Consider the following 16,152-nt stretch of genomic DNA (forward strand, 5'->3'; position numbering starts at 1 on the left):
CGCAGTTGCAGTAATTGGTAATTTCTCATCTACAACTCCTATTGTACCTTCACGGCCTACTTTTAAGTCTTTGATGTTCAATGTTGCCATCACACCAAGCGTGGAGTACAGCTCGCTGCTGCATCCCATCTGTGCTGCAGATTTTGGACCCAGGATAGCTACTCAGGAATAATGATCTGTAACCAGCATAAAACTCGTAAAACCTAATGAAACTGTGTGATTCGAAGCACTTCCTTTTCTATCTGCATGTAGTTAAGTTCACTTTTGGGTAGCCTTCGCAGAGCAAATGCTGGGAACTTCTCTTGACCATCATCCATGTTGTGACAGAACATGGGCCCAACTCCATAGTTCGGGGCATTACAGACCAGCTTCACATCATGGTTTATGGCGTAATGAACAAGTTGAAAATCACTGGTCAAATTTCTCTTATGCATCATAAACATCTTGTGTGTTGGACCATTGCCATATCACATCTTTCTTCAACAGCTCATGTAATGGAGGTAACAGTTGCACGTTCAGGCAGCAATCATGAGTAAAATTGAACCATGCCTACAAAAAGATCTTTTGGTCTCAGAACAGTGACTATAATCTCTTTTTCACTGATTATAAATCCTTTCCTTTGATTTTCAGGCCAAAGTACAACATCTCAAGTGGCACAAAAGCATATTAGCTCATTTTCAGCTTCATATTGTGATGACTGAGCCTTTATAGCACTTCAGCCAACACTTGAAAATGTTCTTCCTCTACTACAGTTGTAATCAACAAATCACCCTGATTGCAAAAGCAATGCAATATTCTTTGCAAGTTCTTACACATTGTAGCTTGTAGGATTTTTGCACAAGATTTCACCCCATAGTGCAGCTTTTTGTAGGAATATACAATAACCCCACATGTGTTTTTATTGTGAGGTACTGTTGACACTCACGATTTATACTGACCTGTGCACAGGTATCCAACTCTGTGAATAGCTTGGATTCCACTGATTCCACATATGAATCTGAAGAGGTTGATAGTGGATATCGCTCATCATACTCTGTCTGGTTGATTGTGACTCTGGTCCCCACATTGTCTCACATTTACACTTAACATGGAACCAATCTCCATGATCAAATTTTACGGCAGGATTCTCCGTTCTTGAGACAAAGTGTTGACACAGGGCAGGATTCGTGGACTTCCTGACAGCAAAACAGGCGCTGCACCTGGACCGTTTCAGTGACTCTGGAGGGGCTAGCCACGAGGAACACAATCGATTCAAATGAGAAACAGTGCAGGATTCGCTGGGTTCGTGATTGACACTAGGGAGGCTGTCAAGTTGCAGCTGCATAAACATATTACACTCCCCATACACTCATCCCAGCCAACAACAGGGCACTGGTTGCACTGGAGCACACCCATCCTGGTGATGGGTCAGCTGGGGCCAGAAAGCACCTAGGGAGGTGCCCTGGAGGGACATCCATACGGCCTGTGGCCCTAAGCTCACAGTGAGCAGTCAGCAGCATGCGCCGCTGCATGGCTGCCTTGTAGGGTGCAGCAATGGTACTCTGTGCCCATCCACCCCAACCCCCGAGCCCACCTCCTGGCCACTCCTCGCTACTCCCCCCGTACCTGTTAGAAGTCCCCGGCCAGCGGCACAACTGTCAGCAAACTATGGTGATGATGGACACTTTCCATATGCCCTTCTCCTCAGCTTTGGCGCCTGTTTCATGATTTTTAAAAGCACAACTGAACCTCGCCGTCAGGAAATCGATCCAGTGGAGGTGGAGCATCGCAGGGGCCCCGGAGAATACCGGACCAGGCCCGCTAATGATATGCCTATCTACTGTACATGCATCCTGTAATACATTGACACCACTGTTGAGATACCGGAGAATTGTGATTTAGCGTGAAACTGGCCTCCACCATGATTTCGACTTCAAAACCGATTGTCCGCCCAATTGCGTTTCCCGATTCTGAAGTCAACCGATGGAGAATCCCGCCCCATATCTCTCCAGCTTCTTTAGTTCCTCTTCAAACTGGGATTTTTTTGAAACATAAAGAACCGGCCTAGCCATAACTGGCCTTGCATCGAACCTAATTCAGATGGGTGCTTTCACTCCAATTATACCTTCATAACTGTCACCAAAATTATTGCTATTCAATAGCTAATCAAACTTTCTTTGTCATCTTAACTTAAAAAGCATGGAGCTAGATTTTACGCCCATGGTCCTGATGGTTGACCCGGAATCAACTTAACACTGGAAGCAGCTTAAATTGCTTTAAGGCTATCCTTCTGCCCCTATCTTGGGGGAAGTCCCACCAGAGGAAGCTGCTGGCCAATTGGATGATTTCATTTGATTTGATTTGATTTATTATTGTTACATGTATTAGTATACAGTGAAAAGTATTGTTTCTTGCATGCTATACCGACAACACATACCATACATAGGGAAGGAAGGAGAGACTACAGAATGTAATGTTACAGTCATAGCTAGGGTGTCGAGAAAAGATCAACTTAATACGAGGTAGGTCCATTCAAAAGTCTGATGGCAGCAGGGAAGAAGCTGTTCTTGAGTTGGTTGGTACGTGACCTCAAATTTTGTATCTTTTTCCTGGCAGACGAAGGTGGACGAGAGTATGTCCGGGGTGGATGGGGTCCTTAATTATGCTGAATGCCTTTCCGAAGCAGCGGGAATTGTAGAAGGAGTCAACGGATGGGAGGCTGGGTTGCATGATGGATTGGGCTACATTCATGACCTTTTGTAGTTTCCAGCAGTCTTGGGCAGAGCAGGATCCATACCAAGTTGTGATAGAATCAGAAAAAATGCTTTCTATGGTGCATCTGTAGAAGTTGGTGAGAGTCGTAGGTGACATGCCAAATTTCCTGAGTCTCCTGAGAAAGTAGAGTCGTTGGTGGGCTTTCTTAACTACAGTGTCGGCAAGGGGGAACCAGGACAAGTTGTTGGTGATCTGGATACCTAAAAACCTGAAGCTCTCGACCCTTTCTACTTCATTCCCATTGATGTAGACAGGGGCATGGCATGGGGCATGACAGGGGATGGCCAGCAGCGCCGGGGAGGAGAGGAGAGGGAGGCACTACAGAGACAACAGCTAATCCTGACAAAGAGAAGCCCAGGCTCAGAGGTAAGTCTGAGGTATTGCTAATGGCAGGCCAAGGCGAGGGCCTGGGCTTGAGGGAGATTTCCACCGATGAAAAACAAATCCACTGGATATTATCTAAAGAAAATGAATCGTGAAATGACAGCAAGAAGGAAATGATTTTGCTCATTATGCCTTTGAAAGAGCTATCTAACTAGATCCAAACTCTGCTTTTTCCCCATAAACCTGCAAATGTTTAATTCTGAAGCATATTCAAATTACCATTGAATCTGCTGCCTTCATCCTTTCAAGCAATTTGCTACATTAAAAAATCTCATCTCCCCTCTGCCTCTTTTTCCAATTATTTTAAATCTGTGTCCCTCTGGTGACTGACCCTCCTTTTGACAGAACCTGTTTCTCCTTATTTACTCCATCAAAATGCTTTTTGAAAATAGGCAATTTTGTACTTGAGCTAATTCAACTACTAGAAAACACCCCTGGAATAATCCCATTGTACACAAGAGAATGTTACAGCACAATGATATGTTCTATTTAACAAGTTACAGCTAATTCGCTGTAACAGACCCATTTGTCCTAGAGGGAAACACATAGGAATGCCACAGTGCCCTGGGGGAAATCATGCAATGACATGGTCTGTCCAACATCCGATGTGAAATTGTTAAAGTTGAACCCTCAAAAGATACTGAAGACTGAAAATAATACCAGGGCTCCCAGGGAATATTATCCTTGCACGGAAAAAAAAAGATCCATTTAATGCACAAGTTCTGTGCAAGTTTATCAAAGCATCCCACCTTATACAAAAAGATAACTTTAGAGAAGATTATGTGCTGCACTGAAGTGCAGTTTAAAAAACGCAAGACCAACATCAATTTTCTAACTCAGTGAAACAGTCGTCCTTGAATCATTTTCACTGAATGTAGAACAGGCACAAAACTAAAGCACACAGGGGAAATCATATACTGCAGTCATTCAGTGTCACAATGCACAGTGAGATGACTGTAATTGAACCATTTGATGTATGTAATACTTCCCCAACGACTATCAATTCACTGTCATTTTGCCTTTTTATTTTATCTGCTGAGCTTCTAATTCTTTGGAGGTTTATACAACGATTTGTCCGTCATTATTTGTTTCTTTACTGCCCTCACTTATTCTATCCTGTACCTCCAGGTGTGACTCTGTAATTTCACTTTGTTGCACTTTTTTTCAATGCATTCTCTGAATTGCCCTTGACAAGGTGGTGGTTAGGCTTCTTTTAGAACTTCTCTATTCCATGATTTGAAGGTACTTCTACAATGATGTTAGATAGGAAGTTCCAGGATATTGACAATGGAGGGCTTGACAATATATGTCTAAGTCAGGATGCTGTGTGCCTTGGTGTAGTTCTTAAGGGTCATGGTAACCTGCTGCCCTTCTCAAAGTATGGTTACAGCATTGATTTGATACTTCAAGCCCTGTGGCAAGAAAGTCACTCTAACAACAGCATTCTCTTGCAGACCAACTTACTTGCCCAGTATTGAGACATTAAGCGCTCAAAACCAGTTCCACTAGGCTGGACATGCCTGACACCAGACTGCCAAAGCAATTGCTCTACTCAGGGCAAGAGACTCCCAAAAGGACAGCGGAAATGCTTTGGGGATGTCCTCAAAGCATCCCTGAAGAGATCAAACTTCCCCACTGACTCATGGGTGTCCCTGGCTTGTGATTGACCAAAATGGAGAAGATTCATTCGAGAAGGCACCAAAGACATCAGGAGTCTTCATTATGAGTGCGCAGAGTTGAAGTGAATGTATTTAAGGGAGCACACAGATCTAACAACCTACCTACCCAATCTTCACGCACCACCTGCCCCACACATGGCCAAGTCTGCAGATCACACAATTGCTTTATCAGCCACCTCAGAACCTATCAAACCAGAGCAGAAGCAAATCATTCTAAATACCAAGGAACTTCCTAAGAAGATGGCTATAACACAGAAGTCAGCTACCCATTCAGCTCATCATCCTTCTAGGTTGGGAGGTGTTGCCAAGGGAGACTTGGTGAAGTGTTGCTGAATTCTGAGGTGTGTTCGAAGAATCAGAAGGTGATCCACTTGCCACAGAATATCCTGCCTCTTAGCTCCTCCATTAACCATGGTATTTATGTGGCTGGCCCAATTCAGATTCTAGTCAATGACAACCCAGAATAGTTATGGTGGGGGTCAGAAATGGTATTTTTTGTATTTTTCTATTTACCCCAAATGTACCATCTGTCTACAAAGGCATGGAATGAATGCTTCACACCCTGTCTCGTGGTGGATTGTGACACATAGTAGTTTAGGATTCCTTCTTTCAAGGTACTGTCATGTGAGGGTCCCTTTAAGAAATGTGTGTTTATCAAATAGCTGCAGTGATGTCATTGTGTGGGTGGAGCTGAGCTGCGTTTCTTCTTTTTACTTTTGGTTTGAGCTGGAAGCTGTTTCTTGGCTCTGAGTTTTAGTTTCATTTTCAGTTGGGGACCTGCATTCAAACCAAGGAGGTGTTCTCTCTCTCTCGCTGCCTACTATAGAATGTCTCCAGATCACTTGATGATTTAAAAGTAATACCTGTTTCTGTAAAGAATGCAAACCTACTGTCTTTGTTAAAAAGGGTTTTTGACTTATGAATGTTGTTAGGAAAGTTATTAAGGGTTATTAAGTCTTGTATCTGTGGGGATTATCAGTGTTGGTAGTTGATAAGATGTTTACTGTGTGTTTATAAAATGTTATTTGGATTCATAGAATAAACATTGTTTTTGTTTAAACATACTTTAGATCTCTGTTGCATCACACCTGTAAAGTGGGCCCTTGTGCTCCCCATAACCAAAATCTATTAAAAGTTATGGATCAGGTGAACTCCATGATATACTTTGGTGTTCTCTAAACCCTGGCCCATAATAGTATATGTACATCACCAATAGTAATGCCATTAGATATCATGGAAAGTGGTTATGCTCTCTCTTGTTGGAGATGGTCATTGCATGAGCTTTGTGCGACATGAATGTTACTTACTATTTATCAGCCCAAGCTAATGTCTGTTATGATCAGTTTGTATGGTTCATCATTCTGTTCTTTTTCCTTCTTATTGGCCCATGACTTTCATGATCTTTTCAATTTTCCTTGAAGTTCTTCAACTTGTTGCTTGCTTCTCTTGTCCTTTCCATTAATCCAGGAGGCAGTTTATTGTCATCATCATAGTCCTGTTGACTTCCCACTACCACTGAACACCCCACCACAATCCCCACACTCAATCCCATTTATGGTTTTCTTTCAACACTTTGTGTCTTCTCTTGTATCCCTGATGTTTAGTAAAGAAGTGACTTAATTGAACCATACAAGATCCTCAGGGGGCTTGACAGGGTCAATAGGAGAGAATGTTCCATTTTATGGAAGAATCCAGTACTATGGAGTCACTGTTTAAAAATAAGGTGCACCTGTTTAGGACAAGAGATGTGGAGAACTTCTTTCTCTGAGGGTTGTGAGTCTCTGGAACGCACTTCCCCAAAAGGCAGTGGGAGCAGGGTCTTTGAATATTTTTAAGATTTAGATTTAGAATTAGATTTAAATTTATTTAGATTTATTGTAATGTGTGCTAAGGTACAGTGAAAAGTATTGTTCTGCCTGCAGTCCAGGCAGATCATTCCATACATGAAAAACAAAGTACATACGATAAATACACAATGTAAGTACATAGACATAGATCTCGGGTGAAGCATACGGAGTGTCGTACTATTCAGCCGAGAAGGTGCATGGAGAGAAGAGGTAACACGGGTGGGAGGGGTCTTTGATTTCTCAAGGCAGCGCGAGGTGTAGACAGAGTCAATGGATGGGAGGCGGTTTTGCATGATGGACTCTCAATAGTTTCTTACGGTCTTTGGCCAAGCAGTTGCCATACCAAGCTGTGATGCAGCCAGATAGGGTGCTTTCTATAGGGCGCATCTGTAAAAATTGTTATGAGTCAATGTGGACATGCTGAATTTCCTAAGTGTCCTGAGGAAGTACAGGTGCTGTTGTGCTTTCTTGGTTGTAGCTTATACGTGGGTGGACCAGGACAGATTGTTGATAATGTGTACACCTCGGAAGTGAAGCTGTCAATCATCTCCACCTCGGCGCCATTGGTGAGACAGGGAGACAAGGGCGTCTTTGACACTTCACTTCCTGAAGCCGATGACCAGTTTTGCTGACATTGAGGGCGAGATTGTTGTCGTTACACCATGGCACTAGGTTCTGAAAAAAAAACCCTGAACAATTAGCAGGCTTCGAGATTCGCAAAAGGACTAACACCAGTGAGTGCTCCTTGTAGTATTTGTTAATAATTTACTGCGGTCCTTGTTGTTATATGTGTATGCTTTAAAGTATTTTCAGAAGCCACGATGGGCCAAAAACTCGGACGCCCCCTTACATGTCACCCCGAAGCCACGGTACAGACGTCCGGGGCAGTAAAGAAGGCGGACTCTGCAAAGGAGACGGATAAGGGAGTGAAAATGAGTAAGATAACGGAACAGCGGATAAAAATAATCGTAAGGCAACGGAGAAAGGTAGGAGATCCACTCGTCCCGCCGGGATCACCAGCTGACACTGTGATAAGAAACCGGAGAACTTCGAAATGCGGTAACATTCAGTAGCGATTTGTATGGGTGGTCCCAAGGGGCTTGGCCGTACAGGGGTAGTTTTAAAATACCGCTGATTGAAACATGGGAAGCTTTGACAAGAAATGGGAGTGGAGACCCTAATTGGGATTATAATTATATGCTGTGGTGCTTTCAGACATGGAAGGAAGTGGCCAGGAGGCACCAACCCCCAAAGATCAAATGTAAGAATAGCGGAGAGAGTAAAGATACAGTAAAGAATGAGAATGACAATAAACCGACAGAGACGGCAGCAGCAGGGTTATATCCTAAAGTTTTAACTGAGCCATCTGCACCGTCAGAAGAATTGAACGACCTTTTACTGATGGCAGCTGCGATGAGAGCACAGCAGCCAGTGGGAGGGCAGGCACAGCAGCCGGTGATAAGGAGTAATGCACAGAGTAGGTTGCTACATTATCAGCTTGATGTAGCCGCCGCGCCTGCAGGGGAGGTAGAACTGGCGGCCGCCGGATCGTCCTCTCGCAGGGGTATGACTTTGCCCGACAGTACAGTGCCTGACAGACAGCTTCGGTCAGCAGAACCTGTTAGTCAGCACACAAGGTAATGATAGGAGATGTACCAGTCCTAAAACCTTGGACCCCTACTGAAGTAAGGGCGATGGTTCATGAGGCTCCGGACCCAATAAGGAAACCTCTCGCATTTCACAACTGGTTACAGCAAATGTGTGCTATTTATAGCCCCCTCCCGGGGATGTATTGTGCTTTTAAACTACTCTTATGGTGCATCTTGACCAGCTTTAAAAGATGGGATCGCAGTCCCACCTGGTATAAACTGGGACTGGGCTCGCAATGATGATCATTTAAATGAAGGAAATAAGTCCCTTGAACACTGGTTAGCAAATAGGGGGAAAGAGGCTATCATGCAAGGGGCCAAGAAGCGTAGTGGCATAGGCGAGGTGACACAGTGTTTGCAGAAAAAGGGTGAGAGGCTGCCCGAATTTGTGGCCAGATTTAAGAACTGTTGGGAGGCACATGCCGATGTTGCATTGGAATGGATCTTTAGCGGTGCAGACATTGTTGAATTGCATGCTACCAGAGCATGCACAAAGTTACAAATTGATTAATCTCACCTGGCAAACACAGCCATGGACAACAGTGGTTACCTCCATGGTAAACATGGACCGAGAAGGATTGTTCATAGCCCCCAAGGATCAAAAGCCTCGAATCACAGGGCAATTCTACCAAGGAAAGAGAGGGCAGGGTCAGGGTCAGCAAGCCAGCACAGGGCAGAGAGGTAGGGGTAGAGGCAGAGGACAGTGGCAAGGGAGGGATAGATCCCAGGATCAATGTAGAAGATGCGGGGCAAAGGGACATTGGGCTTGTGAATGTAACTTTAACCCCCAGGAAGGATGCACCCCACTTGGAGACATGCCCCCTCCCCCACCTCCCTTTACGTACTCTGACCCAAACCCTAATCAAAACTAATAGGGCTGCCATGGAGAAAAGGTGGTACAGGCGGCCATGATCAGACTGTCCAACTCAGTAAGAGACAAACCTATGACAACGGTTAAATTAGGAGATCATTACGTGGACCTTCTGGTCGATACCGGCGCTACAATGTCGTCTGTGCCCCCCTCCGTGGAACTATCACCAGGTGAGTCGTCTATTGTCACTGTGGGAGTAGCCGACATTCCCATGACGGAGCCTGTATCACGCCTGACTAACCTGGAAATTGATGATATCCCCCTGGTCGATACTATGATTATTTCAAAAACTACGCCCCTCCCTCTGCTTGTCAGACAGACACTCTGCAAATTGAGGGCAATAATACATTGCACTAACAATGGCATGTTCATGGAACTGCCTCAGATACGAGCTCATCAGTTGTTGAATTTAATTCTTCTGACCAAGAGCCAGATCGCTCTGTGTCTTTGTTATATTGCTGGCAGCTGGGCATTAACCCTTACAGCACCATCGTTAAACAACTACAGGAAGCCTTACAAAAGAGTACTGACCTTTGGGCGCAGCTAATAAAACACCTGATAGAGACCAACCGAGAGAGCATAGTGACCCATTGCACGGCTTGGTATGCTCATGAGGATGAGCCCACATACAATTTACAAGTGCAATGTCACCTAGGAAGGCAGACAACAATGCATGTCACCCCATTTTTATTTTTTGGTGTTGTGGGATTAGGAATGTTAATACAGTTGACATATAGTCAGAGGGACCTCTTTAGGATGGGTTTAACTTCAGAACCCCATTTAACACTGACTGTAAGACATCCCGCTAAGGCAAAGCAAATGGGAGAACTGACGAAAGAGGCCAGAAAGAAAGAAGTAATACATCAGATTGATGTTGAAATAGTCGGACAAAATTGCCTGATAGAGTTTTATGGCAAACAGGAGGGCAGAGCGACCTAGAAAGATGAACAATGGCCCACTACATTGGAAAGACAAGAACCTCCCCGAGAGAGCCATCATTTACTCCCTTCAGTCCTGGCCCAGGTACCTGCACATTTATGGGCCCAGCATAAAAATCATGTTGGAAAAGTACATTCTGCCCCAGCGCATAGGGTGCAGTTACAGAAGAACGTTGCCCTGCCCTGCTTAAAACAATACCGGTTGGCACCGGAAGCAGAGAAAGGGATAGAGGGAGTGGTCAATGCACTATTCCACAAGGGGTGCTGAAGAGAACACAAAGCCCCTGTAACACCCCAAAACTCCCCATTCCAAAAGTAGGAAGACCCAATGAGTGGCGACTTGTGCAAGATCTCAGAGCCGTCAATAAAATTGTTATCCCTATTGCCCCATTGGTGCCGGACACAAATGTCATTTTGTCTTCTATACCACCAACAGCAAACACCTTCTCTGTCATAGATTTATGCTCAGCCTTTTTCTCCATACCATTGCACCCGGACAGTCAATATCTATTTGCTTTTACATATCGGAATCAACAGTACACTTGGACGCACCTCCCGCAGGGCTACACAGAAAGCCCAGCAGTGTATGCTGCGGCAGTTAAAAGAGACTTGGATGAGTGCCAGTTGTCGTCCGGCTCAACGCTGTTACAATATGTGGACGATTTATTACTGGCCTCAGAGAGGGATCTAACTTGCCAACAGGATACCCTTTTGTTATTGTCACATCTGGCAGAAAGAGGGCATAGGGCCTCAATGGACAAGCTGCAATTCTATCAGGAGACAGTTCAGAATTTGGGATTTCAGCCTCAGCAAGGACAGCGGAGGCTTCGGTCTGAAAGAATACAGGTTGTAGCAAGGGTTCCAACTCCGCGCATGAAAAAGGAAACCCTCCCTTCCTCGGCATGGTGGGCTATTGCAGGCAGTGGATACCGGACTATAGAGAGATGGACGCAGTACTGCGCAAGGTTACCCTACAGGATGCCCCTTCAGTTGTTACCTGAACCCCAGAGAGGGAGCAAGAATTTTGTAATTTGAAACAAGCCACGATTAGTGCCCCTGCCTTGGGACTTCCTAATTTCACCCAGCCCTTTACTCTTTATGTGAATGAAGCAGGGGGATTTGCAAAAGGAGTCCTGGTGCAGAAGCAAGGAGGAGGGAAACGACCCCTTGCCTATTACTCAGTCCCCCTATGTACAGTGGTAAAGGGTATGCCAAGTTGCTTAAGAGCAGTAGCAGCCACGGCCACCATAGTAGAAAAATCAGTACCCCGTGTACTCGACCACCCCTGTACAGTATTGGTTCATCACTTAATTCATCCGCAACGCAGCATTTTACTGCGGCTCGCCGCACTGGGTACGAGGTAATCCTTCTCTCTAAGACTAACTTTACCTACAAGCGAGCACCAGCTACACTCTTACCCACGTCCTCGGAAGAAGAACATCTGTTCCATCACGACTGTGTACAATTGGTTGAAGCCACCACAACCCCTTGCCCTGATTTATTGAGTCACCCACTCGAAAATCCAGACATCATCATTTTCACTGATGGGTCAGCGAACCGACCAAATGATATGGCCCTCCTGGATGGCAAGGCAATAATAACTCCATTCGAGATAATGGAAGCATTTGCTCTGCTACGGGAACGTCTGCCCAAGCAGCTGAGTTATTCGCGCTTAATAGGGCATGTATTCGAGCTAAAAGTAAGACAGTCAATATTTATACTGATTCTTGGTACGCTTTTGGGGTAGTACACGATTTTGGCCAATTATGGAAAAACAGGGAGTTCATAACTTCCTCCGGCCAACCTATTAAACATGCTAAATTGGTTTTAAATTTACTAGACGCTGTTCAGCTGCCCAGCAAGATAGCCTTTTTAAAGTGTGAAGCGCATACTACTGCAGACGATGAAGTCTCCAGTGGTAATAGATTTGCTGATAAAATAGCAAAAGAAGTGGCTCTCAAACAGCAGCCACAACTGCAAGCTGCTGCACTAGAACTTCCGTCCACCATAACAGAACCAAAGTTAAAGCAGGCACAGGAGCAAGCCTCCCCAAAGGAGCATCGCTTTTGGCTCAAAGCCGGTTGCTACCAAGACAGCCATCAGATCTGGGTCCACCCCGGTACCCGCGCAGTATGCCCCAGAAGTCTGTTTTTGTCACTATGCCACCTTGCCCATGGGCAGGCTCATGTGGGCAAAGGAGGAATGACACATGCAATATGTCAACAATGGTATGCTCCAGGTATTACGGTAACAATTGAAAAAGTAGCCCGCACATGTATGATTTGTCAGAGGAATAATCGGGGCAAAACACCCGCTGTCTTTGATCACCTCCCACAGCCCGAAATGCCTTTTGAACATTTGCAGATAGATTTTGTCCACATGTGGATGGCTAAGGGATTTAAATACTTGCTGGTGATAGTGGACATGTTATCACGATGGGTAGAGACCAAAAGAGACAATGCTAGAACAGTGGTAAATATTCTGTGAAAGGAAATAATACCTAGGTTTGGCATACCAATGGGTATTAACAGTGACAGGGGAACACATTTCACTAGCAAATTGACCAAAACCCTAATAGAAGCCATGGGATTTGATTGGAAATTGCATATCCCATATCAGCCACAATCCTCAGGAATGGTGGAAAGGGCGGATGGAATAATTAAAACTGCAGTTACAAAAGTGTGTCAACAAAATGGGCTGCTATGGCCAGATGCCAAACCCATAGTAATGTATGCCCTGAGAAATCAGAAAAATCACAATACAGGCTTAACCCCGTACGAGATATTAATGGGACGCCCCATGACAACTGGAACAAAACCCCCAATGACCCCAGCGGCAGTAGCCTTAATATGGGCAGATGAGACATCACTAAAATATGCCCAGGCCATGTGTGAAACCGCTGAAAAAATACATGAAAAGGTGCGACAGGCTCAGATGCATCCAAAAGAGGGAAATACACACCCTTTAAACCTGGAGATCAAGTATATGTGAAAGCACTAAACAAAGATTATTTTTCTCCTAGGTGGAATGGACCCTACCAAGTGCTGCTAACAACCCGAACAGCCGTTAAAGAAAAAGAAAAACCGGATTGGATCCACACAACTCGGTGTAAACTACATCATACAGAACTTTGAGAGTACTCGCGAAACACTGCCCTGAAGAGAATGACGGCGTTGATGTTTTTATATATGATCATATTAATCCAACATCATGTCGAGGGTAAAATGAACACTAACACCTAAATATATATGTCTCACTCATACGCAGAGAGGGTAAATAAATTCAGTTGTTGGGTTTGTACACAAATTCCCAGATGTTCGGGGGAGGGCATCCCCATGCGACCATCCCATTCACCAGTAACGAGATAGCAGAGTGGGCCCTAAGACGGAATGATACAGGGCATGGGGAAGGTACACTGGATATGTTAGATTGGAGATTAGTTTAAAGGATGGTGGTGGCCTAGATTTAATGTAACACGCCAGCCACCCTGTTTGATCCTTCCCAATTATACTGGAGTCCCAAAGGGTAGCATATGCTTTAGGAAACATGAAACATATGGGACCTACCCAGTCGGCACGGGTCAGTGCGACCAGACCTTGAATTGGCAACCCCCTATGTTCCGACTTACAGTTAAAGGGCTATCCATCTTTGACTGGTCAGCGGTTGAAAATCATACCAGTGGCGGCCCCTGCGGAAGGGATCCGATCAGACTAATGATGACTGATAGTAAAGGAAACCTGACCGCATATAACGGCACATATTTTATCTGTGGACGTAAGGCGTACCCGTGGTTACCAGAGAATTGGGAGGGCTCCTGCTATTTGGGATATGTAGTCCCTTATGTACATCATGTCCAGCAACTGCAGTACCATCCCCATCACAGGATGACACAAAGGATTATGACATGGGCACAAGTGCTGGGAATCATGATACCACCATTAGGAATAGCCACTAATGCATACGACCTATGCGAATTACGCGACATCCTTGAGCAGGTAGCTAATGACACTGCGGAAGCTGTTAACCAGATAGAAACTGAGATGGTCGCAATAAGAGCGGTTGCCCTGCAGAATAGGATGGCCCTTGATTTCCTGTTATCTGTGTTATGGGCGAGGCCTTTTCAGAACCCCAAAATGTATCATGGAGTTCAACCAACCTCACCCTTTAATGGATTTGTTGCTTTTCCGAGCACACGGCTTCTTCCTTAGGTGTGGAATTGCAATTATGGACACGTGGGTTTTTAAACACAAAACACTGTTTATTCCATGAACTCAACTTAACATCTTAAATAAACATTGGATGTCTTAACACCCCTTATTTCAAAGATAACTCAGAAAATATTGCAACAGTAAATACTTCTTTAAAATGTTCCTTCAAACTTCCAAGAGACTTAATACCTTTAAACAGTATCACATTAGGTTAAAGGATATATATATTTTCTGTAGAAGGGCAGAGATATATTAGCTTGGTTAACTTCAGCTCCAGCACCTTGCTTTCTTCCTGCAAACTCTGTGGAAATACACAGACACACCCAAGCTGCTTTCTCAAACCTGGCTTTCTCCCTGCAAGCAGATCACAGCAGACCAGAACTTCTCAAGCTGCTGTCTCAAACTGGCTTTCTACTTTTAAACTGCTCACAGCAAAACAGCCAGGCACTTTTCAAACTGCAAAACTAAACTGCAAAATGGCTGAACTGAGCTGAGCTCCACCCACTCTATGACATCACTGTTTTCTTAAAGGTACATTGCTTAAACATCCAGCTCTTAAAGGCACTCTCGCAAGACAGCTGAAAAGGGAGGTACTTGTGCCCTGATTGGCAGTGACTGCTGCACATACATCCCTGATAACTCAGAGAAAATTGATAACCTGGTGGATCACATACATAGAGAGGTAGCACGATTGCATGAGGATGGGGGATGGGACTTTGGCATTGAATGGTTGGGAACATTAGGACAGAGGATTGTGATTTGGATTATGATCATCGTTGTGATCCTGATTGTCATATGGTTACTGTTTAAATGTTGCTCGGGGTGTTGTCAGGGCATGGGGGCGAGTATGTCAGCTTTGCCTCCATGGTCCCCGCCACTTAACAATCAGGTGCCTATCATACATCCATTCCCCTTATATTATAACCCACCCTTTGCTGCTGAGGACACTGTAATGTACTAACAATGTGTTGATCATAAGGTCAACAAGGAGGGAACAGTAGAAGGGACTTTAGTTTGCGGATTAGTTGCCTTAATACTCTGTATTCATTTTAACCAGCTGCTTGATTATATTTCATGGAAATAGGCACTTGGCAAAGCATGATGGATATTTAGCCTTATTTTTAATCAAGAAGTTCTGTATGAAACAGTCAGAAGGTCATACAATGTAAACAAGCATACAGTTGCACATTGTTTTGCTGACAGCAGACAATTATTATTTTTCTTAGGCAAGGAACTCAAGGCCTGCTATTAAAATCCGGCCTGCTCACTTTTCTGCTAATCTAAGGAATGCCTTTTGTCCTAGATATTGTTTACTGTATCATATAAATTGCTTGCCTTACTTCTGTAAAGCGGGGACATTTGGAATGACTGTGGTCTCTCTAATCCCCCCATGAACTTCGTGTTAAATAAAGGACCTTTGGTGAAAACTCAAAGTGCTGACTTATAATTTCTTCAACATGTACTCTGACTCATCGTTATTTGAGATCCAACCCACTACAGCCGTGTCAACAGCAAACCTGTAGATGGAGTTGGAACCAAATTGTGTACAGAGCCTTGCGGGGCCCCGGTATTGAGAACTATCATTGAGGAGATGTAATTCCTTATCCTTACTGATTGTGGTCAGTGGGTCAGGAAGTTGAGGATCCAGCTGCAGAGGGAGGAGCCAAATCCTAGGTTTTGGAGTTTGGATCTGAGTTTGGCTGGGATTATGGTGTTGATGACGTAGCTGTAGTCAATGAAAAGGAGTTCTTGTTGTCGAGATGCTCCAGGGATGAGTGCAGGGCCAGGGAGATAGTGTCTGCTGTGGATTGCTTGTAGCAAT

General features: G+C 44.5%; 1 protein-coding gene across 1 annotated transcript in view; it reads left to right on the plus strand.

The window, feature by feature from the left end:
* LOC140416389 (keratinocyte-associated protein 3-like) overlaps positions 1-15,763 on the plus strand; it is a 99,593-nt gene extending 83,830 nt beyond the window's left edge. Inside the window, exon 7 of the transcript XR_011944777.1 lies at positions 7,469-15,763. The gene's annotated coding sequence lies outside the window, so the exon portion shown is untranslated. The remainder of the gene's footprint in view (positions 1-7,468) is intronic.
* Positions 15,764-16,152: the final 389 nt, after the last annotated feature.

This window comes from Scyliorhinus torazame, chromosome 1, assembly GCF_047496885.1.
Source record: "Scyliorhinus torazame isolate Kashiwa2021f chromosome 1, sScyTor2.1, whole genome shotgun sequence".
NCBI classification, from domain to species: Eukaryota; Metazoa; Chordata; class Chondrichthyes; order Carcharhiniformes; family Scyliorhinidae; genus Scyliorhinus; species Scyliorhinus torazame.